Source organism: Ursus maritimus, unplaced genomic scaffold (genome assembly GCF_017311325.1).
Source record: "Ursus maritimus isolate PB19 unplaced genomic scaffold, ASM1731132v1 scaffold_1, whole genome shotgun sequence".
Taxonomy (NCBI): Eukaryota; Metazoa; Chordata; class Mammalia; order Carnivora; family Ursidae; genus Ursus; species Ursus maritimus.
Genome location: NW_024423343.1, coordinates 3,903,133 through 3,917,697, shown reverse-complemented (window position 1 = coordinate 3,917,697; position 14,565 = coordinate 3,903,133).

Genomic DNA, 14,565 nt, shown 5'->3' with positions numbered 1-14,565 from the left:
CCACCGACATCTTACATTTGTGGGGTGTCTTGTGATGACTGAACTGAATTGGTTGAGGTTCTGAGCCAAGAGGGAGCCTGACCCTTTGCGGTGAGGAGTCTGAGTTCTTGGTGGTCCTGCCTCTATGGAGCAGCAACCATTTAGCCCGTGCGTGCGGTGGTCCACAGAGGCACAGCAGGGAGCCCTGGGGGCTGCAGCCCTAGTCCCCTCCACCCAATTCGTAGCAAATATCTTCTTCACCCTGAAGAGTCAGGATGGATCATGCAGCCACTATCATCCGCTTCTTTGCCGTTAGCTCTAGAGCGTGAGGAACCTGAATGGCCAAGTAGCAGCACCATTTCCCACTGGGTGGATGGGAGCAACAGCCCTTTCTAGGGCTCTACACTCTCTAATGCAGAAGATCCAGCATCATGGCAACACGAAGAAAAAAATGCAATCCGTTTATCAGGGATACTTGTGGAAAATTACACAATCCCTCCCATCTCATTGCTCTTACACCCACGAATATGAGTTATGAAAGAAACAGCACCCTACGTTGGTCTCTGGCTGAGAGCACAGAGGACAGCCTGCAGGACAGCACCGTACCCGGCTGGTACAGATCTGCGTTTTCAGTTAAACATTTATATTAGTCACAGGTGTGGGTTGAAGAGAGGGTGGCATTGTACCAGCCCGGATCTCCCACTGACCCATGGAGCGATGCTGGTGCACCCTGCCTCCACGGCACGTTGGCGGGGCACCATCCGGCTCGTAGCCGGTCACCTAGATGGCATGACCACCTCATGCTCACTGGCGTGACAGAAGCTCTCTCCAGAAGAAGAGCCCTGATGTGCTCACGGGGATGTAGCTAGATTCCCAAATCCTCAGGACTCTGCCGTGCCGGCGTCCGGTGGAGGCTCCTCACGGGCCCTCACAGAGCTTCAGAAGGGCTGTCCCTGCTGGATCAAAGGGACACATAGGGCCTCACAGCTGGTCCCCATGTGCTGTTCTAAGTGTCTGTCTTAGGATAAACTAAAAGGTCTTTAAAGAAAATAAGCTAATAGCAGTAAAAATAAATTTAAAAGATACAAGTCCTGAAGTTTACAAAATTAATTTTCAAAGCAATGAAAAAAATAAACAACCAAAAAAGTTTTTAAATTTAGAAAGACAAAATGAAGTAGGCTCCCCTGAGGTTATGAACAACGAAGATGCCCTTAAAAAGGATTAAAGGATATAAAAATAAAGGTTTAAAATGATTCAAGGGGAATAAAATAAAAATAATTTACTGACTATGGAAGAAAGCCGGAAATCATGGAGAGACAGTACTGCAATAAGACAGCAACTCTCATTCCAACGCTTTTCGAGACGAAGATGCAAAGAAACCTCCAAATGGTCTACACAAGCCTCCGACCTCCAGCATGGGGGGGGACCGGGGCCTGCGCTCAGGACGGCATCAGATCAAACACCCGGCTCCCTGCCGCACTCCAGCAGCGACGTGGAAGCTGGCAGCCTCCGTAGCTGCGGTGAACGTGCCCTCGGCAGGACTTTGGCGCATAACCCCAATGTCCCCAGAGATGTGCTCATACCCTGGTCTGGGCGCCCTGCCAGGAGCAAGGCGAGGCCATGGTGTTTCTGTTACGGGTCCCCCATCTTCGGAGGCCTTGCTTTTTCTCCACTAGTAGGTCACGGAGAGCTGAGGGTGGCCCATTGGCTCTTGGGCCCAAGGATGACCTGAGAGACTAAGAAACTGGGCTCTCTCTGGCCACTGAACCTTGGCGACTGCCCCTCCCCTTCAGCTGTGGTGCCCGCGGTGTCTGAGCCACAGCCTGAGAGCTCCGAGCCGGATGCTCTTAAACTCTTGCCTGCCTGACGTGACCATCGAAACTCACCTCACTTCTGCGATGAATAGCTGACCCCGGGGACTCTGTCCCTTGCTGCGGTTCCTTGAGTACGACAGGGTTTCTGACGCGAGGAGGTGGGGCCGCGGGGCAGTGCCGGAGAAGAGCCTGGGGCCTGGGCAGACGCCCAACAGCACGTGCTACCCGGTGTTCGAACCTGGAGACAGAGGTGCCGTTTACACGCATGGTGGCAGATATGAGGTTTGTAAGGGGGAGAAAAAACAATAGATGTGAGTTCGCAAAAATTTAAAGCCACAAAATATCAGGAAAATGGTGACTACTTTAAAAATGTGCAGTTAGTGAAAGTCATTCAATAAGTGAAGAGCTCTTAATAGAACAATAAATAAGCCAAAGAAAAACAGCACAGCTCGCAGGACGGACTTTCAGACCGTGTTGAATGCAAAGCCAATCCGTGTCCATTTAGCAGCTGTGTGACTCAGGGCAGTTACAAAACCTCTCTGAGCCTCCGTCGCCCTGTCTACAAAATGAAGAGCTTGCCCCTTTGCAGGGAGAACGTGGTGTGCTGGGTGCTGGGCACGGAGCCCAGTCTCTAGCCTGGAAAAGCCTTCATGTCTCTTACTGTTAGACTTTTTACAATGGTTTAGAGTGAATTCCGTTTGTTTAAAATGTTAACTTCTCTGATGAGAACCTGTGACGCGTGTCCTTGTCATCTCTAGCTAGACGGTTAATAGCCCCCTTTCCTGCTCCCTGCTCCCCTTGACGGAAACCAGTTTGTGAGGACAGCAAATGGGGAGTAGACCGTCCTCTGCAGTGAGATGTAATCGTGCTATTTGCCCACTTAAATGTTTCATCGCTGTCCCTCCAAAGCCTACAAGCCTGGCTGGTGCCCAGGTGCACACGGAGCAGGGATGCTCTGTCTTTCATGGCCACGGGGAGCCACCGGCAACACTGTCGTGTCTCCCTGGTGCCCCCGGGACGACTCGGACGCCCTTCTCTCTTCTATAGTCTCACCTCCACTGGAACAAACGGCACCGTGGGTTCACTCATCGGTAAGCTGCCTCTGAATGCTACATAAGAGCAAGGCCGAGGCTTTCTAGCTTCTTATCCCGCCGCCTTTCCCGGGGCCTGGCTCGCAGGGGCGCGGGGTCGTGGGCGCACCTTTATCCCAGCGCCGCACAGAGGAGACCGGACGGACGAAGGCTCTGTCGTATCCAGCGCTGTCGACGCCAAGTCCCGCAGAGCGACACTCACACAGCACAGGGCACTGAGAACGAACACGCACCACAACAGTGAGTTGAAACTCACATGTACCCCCGCCGGCACACTCAAGCACTTCTGTCCCCAGATCTGCTCGGATTTTATCATTGTGATGACGACCAAAGGAGGCCAAACCCCAAGGCCGATTTGAGAAGGGGGACCTGGTCGGTAGCTTCGTTTCCAGAAACGTCTTCCTCTGGGAACTTGGTTTATGAAAACGTCCCCAGCATTTGGCTCACGCTGCAGGTGGCCTTCTCTTTCCTCGTGGCCCCGAATGCCCAGCACATGCAGGACGCGCTCTGTTTATTCTTCGGGAAGGCAGCATGGTTGAACATGATGTTTCCTCAGACAATTTTGGCAACAGTCCTAGTCGGACACAGGGCAAAGACCTCCCGGCCTTACCCTATGTTCTGTCCTTCTTTTGGGGTCCCATGCGGGGACCCTGAGGTCAAGGGGACTCCATTTCCAGGCCAAAGCTGCAAAGGTTTGCACCATCCATATAAAACAGACCAGATGCTGCAATACTGAGTTCTAACTCAGTGTCTCTGAACCAGAGATTGCGAACTGGCGGCCCAAGGCCCAGACTTGCCTAGAGGCCATTTCTTTGTCAGGGGATGTGTTAACGTTGTCAAACCTGAATGCCTGTAAGAGAGACATCTCACCCCATCTGCCTCAAGCCCCGAAGTCCCTCCTGTGACATCCCTCATCTGTGAACCCGCCCGGGGCAGAGGGCTGTGGCGTCTGTGACCCGCTTAAAGCAAGCACGTGAGCTCCAGACCCGGGACGGAGCCTGACGGTGACCTCTGAGATGGGTCACAGTGGCTGCTGGCTGCACATGCATTTCTTCAGCCCGTTCTTCTCTGCCGCCTCCGAATCTCTGTCGTGAGAAAGGTGGGGACCTCGGGGCGGGGCCTGGCACCGAGAAGGCGTCGCTGCCCCCACCGTCGGGGCGGTTACGAGACAGAGTGGCCGGCGGAGCTCTATGCTGGCGCAGCTCCTCTCTGAAAATCAAAAATTAATTTGGGGTGGGGACTGAGGAGCAACTTCTGCCAAACAAATGAGGGAATCGGGGTCCAGTGAGACCCAGGCCGCAGGTCCTGTATCTTCACGCAGATGAGCGGGCTAGGCGTGCCCTAGGGCCGGGCACCCGGCTATTTTTAGCTCTCCTCTCAGCCGCGCTGGCAGATGCTCGCCTGCTGAATGGCAGGCAATGGGTTCCATGTGTGCGATCGGGAATGCGGCGCCTGAAACGCTTCCAGAGGCTGAATGTGTTTCCTTAAAAGGCCTGAGAAAGTCACGTCGGATGGCTAAGGGGACAGGAGCACGGACCCCGCGCTGAGGACGCGTTTCCATCCTAGGGCGCGCTTCGGGGACAACCAGACAACAACGAGGACCTGCGCACCAGCGTCCTTTAAGTGAAAATAGGTTTTAATTTTGAAACTCAAACACAGACGGAGATTGGAGCCCACGGATGTGTGCCTTCGGACGGTCTGAGGAAAGACAAGCCCTGGGTGATTCATTTGTGGCAGAGACTTCAGAGCCACTCACATAAATCCCCTTCAGACATTTACTTTACAAATCAAAGCTGTTGGGCCTGTTGGTTAGAGCTTGATACTAAACAGACCCGTGCTCAGCTCACGCCTTTCCCAGGGCAAACTCACAGAAGGAGACAGTTTTCTGAATATATTCTAAGAAAAGTAGAATAGAATAGAATAAGGATATCTCTAACTTTGACCTTAATTCTGACTAGTGTAAAACATGTCTAAGTTTTTGTTTCTGGAAATGGCTAATATTTGGTTTTGCTATCCTGAGGTTGTGTCTCATGAGTAGCTTTCATTCCCTGGATGAGGTAGGAAATTCAACAGACTTTTATTGTGTGTAAGTAAGGCCAAGCCCTCTATTCCCCGTCAACTGCAGGAAAACAAGAATGGAAACATGTTGAAGTCTTTTGCACTAATCCCCAACCTCTACACTGGTTTCCAAAACCTTGGTATAGGTCCTGAGCATCAGATCCGGCCCGGGAGTTAGTGACAGCTGCCGGGACGTTGCGGGGAGGGGCTGGGATTAGGTGTGGNCCAAATCAGGACATGCTGCCAGAGGGCACCTCGCTGAGGTGTCTGGGTGACGGTCACAGGTTTTCCTGGGCAACAGGGAGGGAACCACGATCAACCAAATGTCAGCAAGTCCCATTAGCTCAAGTGCCTCCCTTCAACCAAAGCTCTAAAGCTTTCTTTTTGCTGTTCTGTTTTCTCTTTGGAAAACACCGAGAGAATTAATTGAAAAGAGTAAAGCTTACGCCCCTGGATGCACACACAACCCGCCCAGTAAGGGCTATGGTCATGGATCCGGTCGGCCCACATCCTCCTGACCAGAGTCCCACTGGCCTCCAGGATCCCGGTCTGAAGGGAGGGGGCCTGCTTTGCCCCCCAAGTCGTCCTGCCAGTGACTGGCTTAGGAAAGCGGAGTGCCCTGGGGACGTCTGCTGGGGGCTGTGGGGAGACACTCCTCACGCCGGAGAGAACCACAGAAAGACCGGTTCTGCTTGTGGCTTAACTTATGCCGTGACCCAGTGAGAGCATCTTGGTACCAGCCTGGAGCAGAGAGGCCCACCTGAAGATGGCGACAGCGATGACGGGACCTGGACCGTCGAAGGTGTTCTCCGGCCACCCGAGTGACTGCTCCCCCAGCCCAGGCTCCAGGTTCCCTGTGCAGCTGAGGTATAAAAATGTCCCTAGGGTCCAAGCCAATTCGAGGCAAGGTTTCAGTTCCCGGCACTGAGAGCATCTAATGCGCAGGTCAGCATCCCCACGGGTCTTCTCTCGACGTCCCTGGCCTGGTCTCAGCAGGATTCAACGCAGTTGAGCGCTCCGGGTCCTGGAAGCAGTTCGCTTTCGTGCTTCCCATGACCCCTTTCCCTCCTGGGTGCCTTCCTCTTGCTCCAGATGCTCCTCGTCAGCCTCCCGGGCTGGGCCTGTTCCCTCTGCTCGGCCCCAGCTGTCCATGTGCCGAGAGGCCTCTCCTGACCCCCTCTCCCTTCCTCACCTACACTCGCAGACCAGGCCGTCTATCTGCACTCAGGTCAAAAGACCATCTATTCCCAAGCCGGCCGCTGCCCGGACTTCAGCTGCCTCCCTGATACCACCTCTAGAAAGGTCAAGAGGCATCCCAAATTAAAACGCACATGACAGAGTTCTCGACAACCCCACCCCACTTCTGAAAATCAACAATGGCACACCGTCTCGGCGCAAAGCATCATGGACTATTGAGCTTCTCTTCTTACCCGCGTGTCTAAGTCATCAGGACGGCCTACGGACTCTACTCCCGCAAGTAAGTCCAAAACCATCCTCTCTTCTCCGTGTCCATGGCCAACACCTGGGTCAAGCCTCCATTTTCCCCAACCAGGGCTGCGGTTCCTACAACCGTCACCTCCTGTGTGTGCCACGGCCACACCAGCCACACGCCTGCTTCTCCAAAGCGCCAGACTCCACACCCCAGACTCAGAAGAGCCTCCTCTCTCAACCTGGAATCCTCTCTCAGGTCTTCCCACGGCTGGCTCCCTCTCGTCCTTTTGGGTTTTAGTTCATAAACCAGGTCCTAGAAAGGCTTGCCCTAACCACCTGCACCAGGACCTCCACAGACCCTCTCGGCCCCCCTGATGCCTCCTTATGTATTGCGTGGCCTGACGTGTGCTGCCGTCTCCCTCGCCACGTGAGCTCAGTGAGGGCAGGGAGCGTGTACTGCTCGTCCGTATCTGGATGCCTCCGGTAGCACGTGACACATGACAGGTGCTCAGCAAAGGTTTGCTGAGTGAATGATGGGATGATGTCATGGGAGCCAGTCCAGGTTCTGGGCTGCCAGGGCCAGAAACTCACTCTGCTCAACACACACAGAACAATGCTTTATTAGAAGGATATTGAGTCGCTAACAGCAACAATGGGAAGACAACAAGTTTCACTTCCAAAAATGGACAGGAACCAGGTTGCTGAGCAGCCAGAACCACAGCCAGAGTTCACACCACAAGCCCTATGGCTCTCTCTAGAGCCCCCTGACCGCTGGCCCCTGAGGGGTCCTTAACCAAGATAGTTTGCCGCCCCACACCTGGCAGAGTGCTGGGCATATGTGGGCTTCTGGGAAGAGCTCAGAGGATCCGCTCCACCGTCACTCCCAAGAGAGTCATCAGGAGTGGAGCGTCTCCTGCCGTTCTCCCTGACAACCCTCCCTCATCAACTCAACTGTATGTCTCCACTTAGCTCCTGTGGGTTCATGTCCAAACAGTCTGGTGGCCAGTGCCGTTTACACCATACTCCTGAGCACGCCAGTGAGTTCCCCTGCAGCCATGGTGGAAGGTTCCAGGTGTGCTGACAGCTCTCCACCTCAGGGCCCACATCTCCCTACTTCTGGGCCTGAGAACTTTCTAGCAACAGTGTGGCCAGGCACCCCAGAAAGTGCCGGACACTTCACACCCCCAAGACAGCCCCAACCAAAGACATCAGAGTCAAGAGAGAAGCCCCCATGCTCCCCTTCCTCATCCCATCCTCCCCAGCAGGATGAAGCCCCTGGGGTCCCCGGTCTCCCTAACTAGAGAGGAAACCTGCTCAAAAATAACATACCCTCTGTTGACTTTTCTGGGTCTTTCTTCTCAACTCCCTCACCTGTGCTTCCTACAGACTTTCCCAAATCAGCTACCTGCAACCCAGCAGTCGGGGTCTGCTCTCAGACGGACCCGCACTCGGCCTGGTTCACACATGCTCCCATCCAACGCAAGTGCTCTCATGGGGTCTTTAGAGGTTGGAGTGTCCTTTCTTGAGTAGACCAGCTCCACCATTGTTTTGTGTCGTGCTAACTCTTTCTGTTTCTAACGTCTTGTGGAAACGTAGTGCCAATCCTGGGACGCCAGCACTCCTCTCGAATCCAGACGTGCTTGGCGAGCTTCCTCTGCAGATGCCCGGGCCCCTTGCACAAGATGACACTTTGCAACAGCGGCCTGAGGGTTTTCACAGTCATCTCTGACTTAAGGCAGGAAAATAATATCTACATTCCAGGTTGAATATTACTCGGAAGGTGTCCCCATTGCACACAGAGGCCCTTTCTCCCTTGGCTGTTTTCCATTACCCACCACCAATGTCTCTGGGCTATAACAACTGGACTTTAAAATACTCCTTCTTTGGTTTTTCGTTCTTTGGCAATTTTATGCAGACCACGTGAGTTCCAGAATCGGGAACAACGTGGAAAGACATCCCTGAACTGGCTCCACACGGGTCTCCAAGCCTCCGAAGGACTGTCCAACTCTGGAGTCATGATTCCAAAGAAACACGAAGATCCCCTGGGAAGCCGGTGGTGCTGAAAACAGCCCACCACGCGCACTTCAGCCCGGAGGAAGGTGGGAGGCTCAGTCAACATCAAAGCTCAGACCAGCAAACTAAGGTCAGAGAAGGAGCAGGCCACTGGGCAGCAGCCCCCAGCTTCCCTGGAAGCCACACCCCGATGGGTGGGCCCGGAGAACCTGGCTCCTGAGGACCAACCAGGTCCAGCTGGAAATGTGACAACAAGGAGAATTTGGCCGGGAAATCAGATCCATTCCCTAAAAATGAATCACCGTGGGGGCAGAGACTTAAAATCGACCTTCTGGGTTCACGATTTTGGCTTCCTACAAAAAGACTGGCTTCCATTCATGCTTGATGTGATTGATTGACTGACTGATTCTATAGAAAGTAGTTGGTGAGGGGGGAGGGGAAGGCACTTATATTCACAAATCCGGCCAAGATGAAGATGAATGGACTGAAATGTGCTAATAGTTGGGTCCAAACAGATGTCCCCGTGACCTGACCATAGAGGCTGGAGCAGTCCACCCTCTCCTCAGGCCCTAAACGTGAGCCAGACGTCCAGCTTCTCCGAGTCCTTCCCTCAGCAGAGCAGTTCTGGATAATGAGGAAGAGATGAGAACAGTTGTAATGAAAGGAAAGGGCAAGGATGGAGAGAGACTCTGTCCACAGAGAGTAACTGGGTCTTCGTAGGGGGCTGGGTAGAACGTGCTTTGCGCCGGGAGAAGGCGGAGCCACAGCTGAAATCCAGCTCCCCGGGAAACAGTCCGAAGCCCCTGGAGAGTGACAGCGACGGTTCCGCGAGAGCCCATAAGGCCTTGGAAGGTCGGGCGCACTCCTGGGCCACAGTGTCTTGCTCAGATACAGCCTCCCTTAGATTGTTAGCTGGGTGAACTGGACCACTGTGACCCCCTGTTTCATCATCTGGAGAACTAGGGTACTGACCGCTACGGGACAGCATTGTCTGAGGTTGGGTGCGTCTGGTGCCTAATACACGAGCTGACACACAGCTACTACTGGAGAGGGGGAGTTCTGATAAGTTCACGCTAACTGCTAGGAAAGGCCAAACCCCCGGGGCATCCCCCCAAGAGAAGTGTCGGTCTTGCTCACAAAATCCAAAGCAGGCGTTGCAAGCCACGTCCACACGGCCAGGCTGGAAATTCTTTGAAGCTACCCCAAAAAGGACTGCATGGACGTTCAGGCCAGGGGCACACTAGGGTTCAGGGAAGGACACAGGGTCTATGGCACGGTCTAGCAACTGACGGGGCTTGAGAAGAGGTCCACAGCTGTCAGGGGTCAGGGTTCCCACTGCTCAGACCACACTTTGGTGAACGCAGTCAGGACAGATGATCTAAAACAGGAATTCTAGGCGCGCCTGGGTGGTTCAGTCGGCTAAGTGTCTGCCTTTGGCTCAGGTCACAATCCCTGAGTCCGGTGATTGCCCCGAATCGGGTTCCCTGCTCAGCAGGGAGTCCACTTCCCCCTCTCCCTCTGCCCCTCCCCCACTATCCTGCTTGCTCTCTCGTGCTCGCTGTCTCTCTCTCTCAAATAAATAAATAAAATCTTTAAAAATATAAAACAGAAATTGTAATCCTTCTGTGGGAATACATGTGAAAAACTGAACACAAAAATTATATCAATTTTTGCATATTTTAGATCAAAATGTACCCAGAGCACTCATTTCATCTCCTCTGCTGTTTCTTGTCTTGGCCGCTGCCGCCTCTCACTGTCACCTGAATTTATGCCACAGTGTCATCACTGATGCCCCCATCTCACTGCTCTGAAGGCTTGTCCTCGCACAGCAGCAAGGGGACCCTTTAAAATTCATGGCAGAGCACGCCAGTCCCTTGAGCACGCTGAGTAACAGCTCCCATGTCACCGAGTGAAAGCAGCAGGCTTGCGGGGGCCCCCAGTGCACCCTCCAGCCTTCCTCTTGCTCTCTGCAGCCCAGCCGTGCTCTTCCCTGACTCTCCTCTTACTGCTGAGGTGCACTCTATGCTCTAGGGTCCCTTCTGCCCAGAACCCTCCTCAGTTAGCCACCTGGCCACCTCCGTCACCATCCCCAACTGTTTTTTTCACAGTGGACACCCCAGCCAGGCCCCTGTGGTCACCTTGCTGGGGATTTGGTGGCCGCCCCTGCCACCAGCCTGGCCAGCTCCCATAGCAGCCTGGCCCTGGCTTCTTGTCATGTTTTCCACTCTTGTCTGTCTCCCACCATGAGATTGTGAGCCCTCGGGGACATATATAAGGTGTTTAGTATCCGTCAAATGAATGAACTTAAAACCAACTGTCTCTGTTGAACAAAACAGAATCACATGGAGATGGGATCCTTGTGCTACAGTTGGAAGTCTGGGGTGGCTGAGCCCATTGATGGCTGCTCAACTCTATTTTGTAATTAACATGGGGGTAAAAAGCAACTTAAAGATTAAGGTCTGGGGAAGGGAAGGGACAGCACTTCAACCGGCCGGAAAATTTTTGTTGTATTTGCTTTTAATACATTTTCTCTTTGTCAGAAAGAAATATATGTTTGCGTGTGTGTGTTTACATACATGCAATTCTCGCATTAAATATACAGATTTGTATCCTTTTTAACATTCTGTCATAAACCACAACTGGTTAATGGGATGGACCATTCATCAACATTATGACGTATTTACTGACTACTTATTTTGTTGTTGTTGCCAAAACAAGCTGGATTTAGGCATCCGCCTCCTGTTGGCCATTGTGGTGATCTCAGATTGGTTTTTGTCATCACAAATAAGGCCACATGGAATACATTTGAACAAGAATCTTTGTGCATCCCTGATTGTATCCTTGGTAAAATGGGGGAAACTTGCACGCACAGCCAGAGGGGATTATGGAAATGCTGCACATTGTGGGGCGGGAGGGTAACGTGGGGACGCTCATTCGTCAAAACTCATCAAACAATATATAGAAATAGATGCATTTTGTCGCATGTAAAGCTGAGTTTCTTTTAGTGTGATGGGGAAGAGGTGTTCCATGAACAGGGCCAGAAGCACGACACCCACCATTCCCCATCTCTTGGGCTTTTGTTTTTCCTCCGAAAGTGCCCACGCCAAGGAGCGGGCTGGAACTGCTGTGGGCATGAGGGTTACGGCAGCTGGGTGAGGGAAGAGAAGGGGGAGACTTGAGGCAGCTGCTGGGGGTGAGGACCTCTGGGACAGAGGCAACTTGTCAAAAGCCATTTGTATGAAGTAAACCGTGGAATATGTGAGAAACTTCTCTCCAGACCCCTCAAAGTATCTTCAGTGAAATGTCCATTTGTCACTAATGTGTGGTGAGGCCAGCTTCACATGCTATTGGGGTGCCTTGGGCGTGAGTCTTCCTTCTAGATGCCCGTGAGGGCAAGGAGGGGAAGTGCAACGTTCAGCCCATCACAAAGGGGGCCAGGGCCCAGAGTGCTGTGCTTACGACGTTCCTACAAGAGGCTGGTGTGGCCTACCTGGCAGAGCCTGCTTTCTCAGAGCAGATCACTGAGGGCCCAGCTCAGAGCACACTGCCCTGAGCACTCCACAGTCACTGCTGAGGCGGAAGAGGACCATGGGACAGGTCATGGTGGCCTTCAGAGGGCAAAGCAGTGCTTGCCTCTTTCACCTCCCATGGGGAAAGGAAGGGACTCACTTCCTCGGTGGCAGGCAGGGGCAGGAAGTGTGGCAGGAAGAGGCAGGAAGGGACAGGCTACTAGGCCTCCGAGTTTCCTCCAGAGAACAAATATGTGACTCCAGAGAGCCAGCCTGGGGAGCCAGCCGCAGAGGGAGCCGAGCGCAGGGTAGGGCGAGGTGGCAGGGCGGCAGCAGAGAGCCAGCCTGGCCCCAGGAGCCCATAGGGGCTGCAGCACGCAGCTCCACAGGCTAGAGGATGAAGAGGAATGGGGGAGAGACCAGCCACGGGCGTCTCCACTCCAACTCCACCCGGCGCCGTGAGCCGTGAGTCTAGCCTGCACTGAGGTTCATGGCAAAAGGCTGTGAAGACTATTTGGGATTTAAAGTTTAAAATGAATGAGATCCAGCCTTAAGATCCATTAGGATCTTTGGTTTTTATAACCTAAAGCGACTAGAAAGTGATAGGATTCCGCTGAAAGCCCTCGCAGATGCTAGGTGCATCATGACCGAGTGGGGGGCAGGTTACCTGAAATGCTAACAGGGTCTTACAGGCTCAATGGTGCACACCCTCCTCCCCCCAAGGAGATAGGTCAGAAGTCCTAATCCCCCAGTACATCAGGATATTTGGAAATAGGGTCATCACAGCTGTAAGTAGTTAAGATGAGGTCCCACTGCACTAGGGTGGCCCCCAATCCAGTATGACCGGTGTCCTTATGAGAAGACAGCGTGTGCAGACAGGGGCAGAATCAGGGGGATGCAGCTGCAAGCCAAGGGGTCACCAGAAAGCGAAGAAGCAAGAAAGGATTTCCCACAGATTTCAGGGGTAGCACGGCCCTGCCATCTCCTCGATTTTGGACATCCAGCCCCCAGAGCTGGGAGAGAATAAAGCTCTGTTGGTTTAGCTGCCCAGTTTGTGGTAGCTGGCCACAGACCGTTTCGTGGCTTATGTGCCACCTGCTACACGAGCGATGCTCGCTTTCCCTAGCCCCACTGCAGGCATTTCTTCGCTCCGATGGCGTGAACTCGGCTTGAACGCACACAGCTTGAGGGGCGGCACAGTGCCGTGTTTATATGGACAGGGGGCCGTTTCTCTGGGGTTGGGGAACTTTGGGGCAACTGTCCCTGAGAAAGTCACAGAATGCGCATTTCCCACCCAAGTTGACTCTCCGTTTGAAGGGAATTCATGGCCATCACTGAGCTCTTTGTAAGTCCCCTGGGTTGGTCTTCTCCGGAAAAGGGGTCCTTAAGGATGAGGAGGGGTCAGCATGAGCGAGAGGGCAGAGAGGGCCCCTGGGAAGGAAGGGTTGGCTTAGTGTGCCGCTCACCCCAAACAGGGATGGGGAGAGGAACCCACCGGGACCAGCACAGGATGTGAGCGAAGGAGTGTGGGGTACCTGACTGTGAGAGCATCTGAGACGTTCCAGAAGCTTTTTGGTTCCCTTGGAACCCACGGGGACCAGCACAGGATGTGAGCGAAGGAGTGTGGGGGCACCTGACTGTGAGAGCATCTGAGACGTTCCAGAAGCTTTTTGGTTCCCTTGAAGCTGCCCTGAGGTCCAACCAGTCTCTCTCAGTCCCAAAGAAAGCAAGGAAGCTACATCCCTGGTATCCTACAAAGTCCTGAGTCCCCCTCAAATTTCTGCAAATTCCCAACAGGGGTCTCCCCTGTCCACCCTGTCCTTCCACTTCTCGGTCTCTCCCCCATCTTGATACGGGCAGAGCTCAGGGCTTCCACCAGTTTCTAGACCGATGGGGCCACAGTGCGTGCATTTTGAGAATTTAGAAAGTTCACCCAAAGATCTGGGTGGAGGTCACAGGGAGTGGATCACGGGGGGCTCTGCACACCCTTTGACCTCCTCTCTTTCCTCTCTGTAGATTGACGGATTCCTCCCCGATCTGACATAAAGCAGGCCCGCCCACACCCAAGGTCCCCGCCGCTCTGTCGGGAGCACTTGTCACGGTAGATGTGTTTTGTCAAATTAATTCAGGTTCTTTCCTAAGTGGGCTTCAGTCTCCACCTAAATATGTATTTATTTGATTCTTGTGTTACTTCTGAAGGCAGGAGAAAAAGGTCTTTAAGGAAAAAAAAAAAAAGACTTCACGCTTAGTCTTTGAGACTCCAGAAAAGGGCTAGGGGTGTCCTGGCCAACTGTGTCCCATCTCTCAGCCCCTGTGGGGTGGGAGCCAACCCAACCCTGGGAAACAGTCACTTTAGAGAGGAGGCAGGTAAGGAGGCCAAGGCTCTGGGTCCAACCAGAAGGTAGAGCACAGGATAAAACGAAGACTCCAGAAAGGGTCCTAAGCAGGGAAGGCGCCAGGGTGCCGCAGAGCGCTGCCGTGCCGGTGGGCTGAGCCCCAGGCTCCCCGCACTCCGTGACAGAGCAGTCTTGCCCCTCCCCTGGAAGGGGTGGAGGGCTGGGCTGGGCTGGGCCCCATTCCCCTGGCCTGGGGTCCTCGTGACAGCAGGTGCTATGGAAACAAGACAGCCAGTAACACCAAACCCATGACACTTTCAATATATTTATTAAA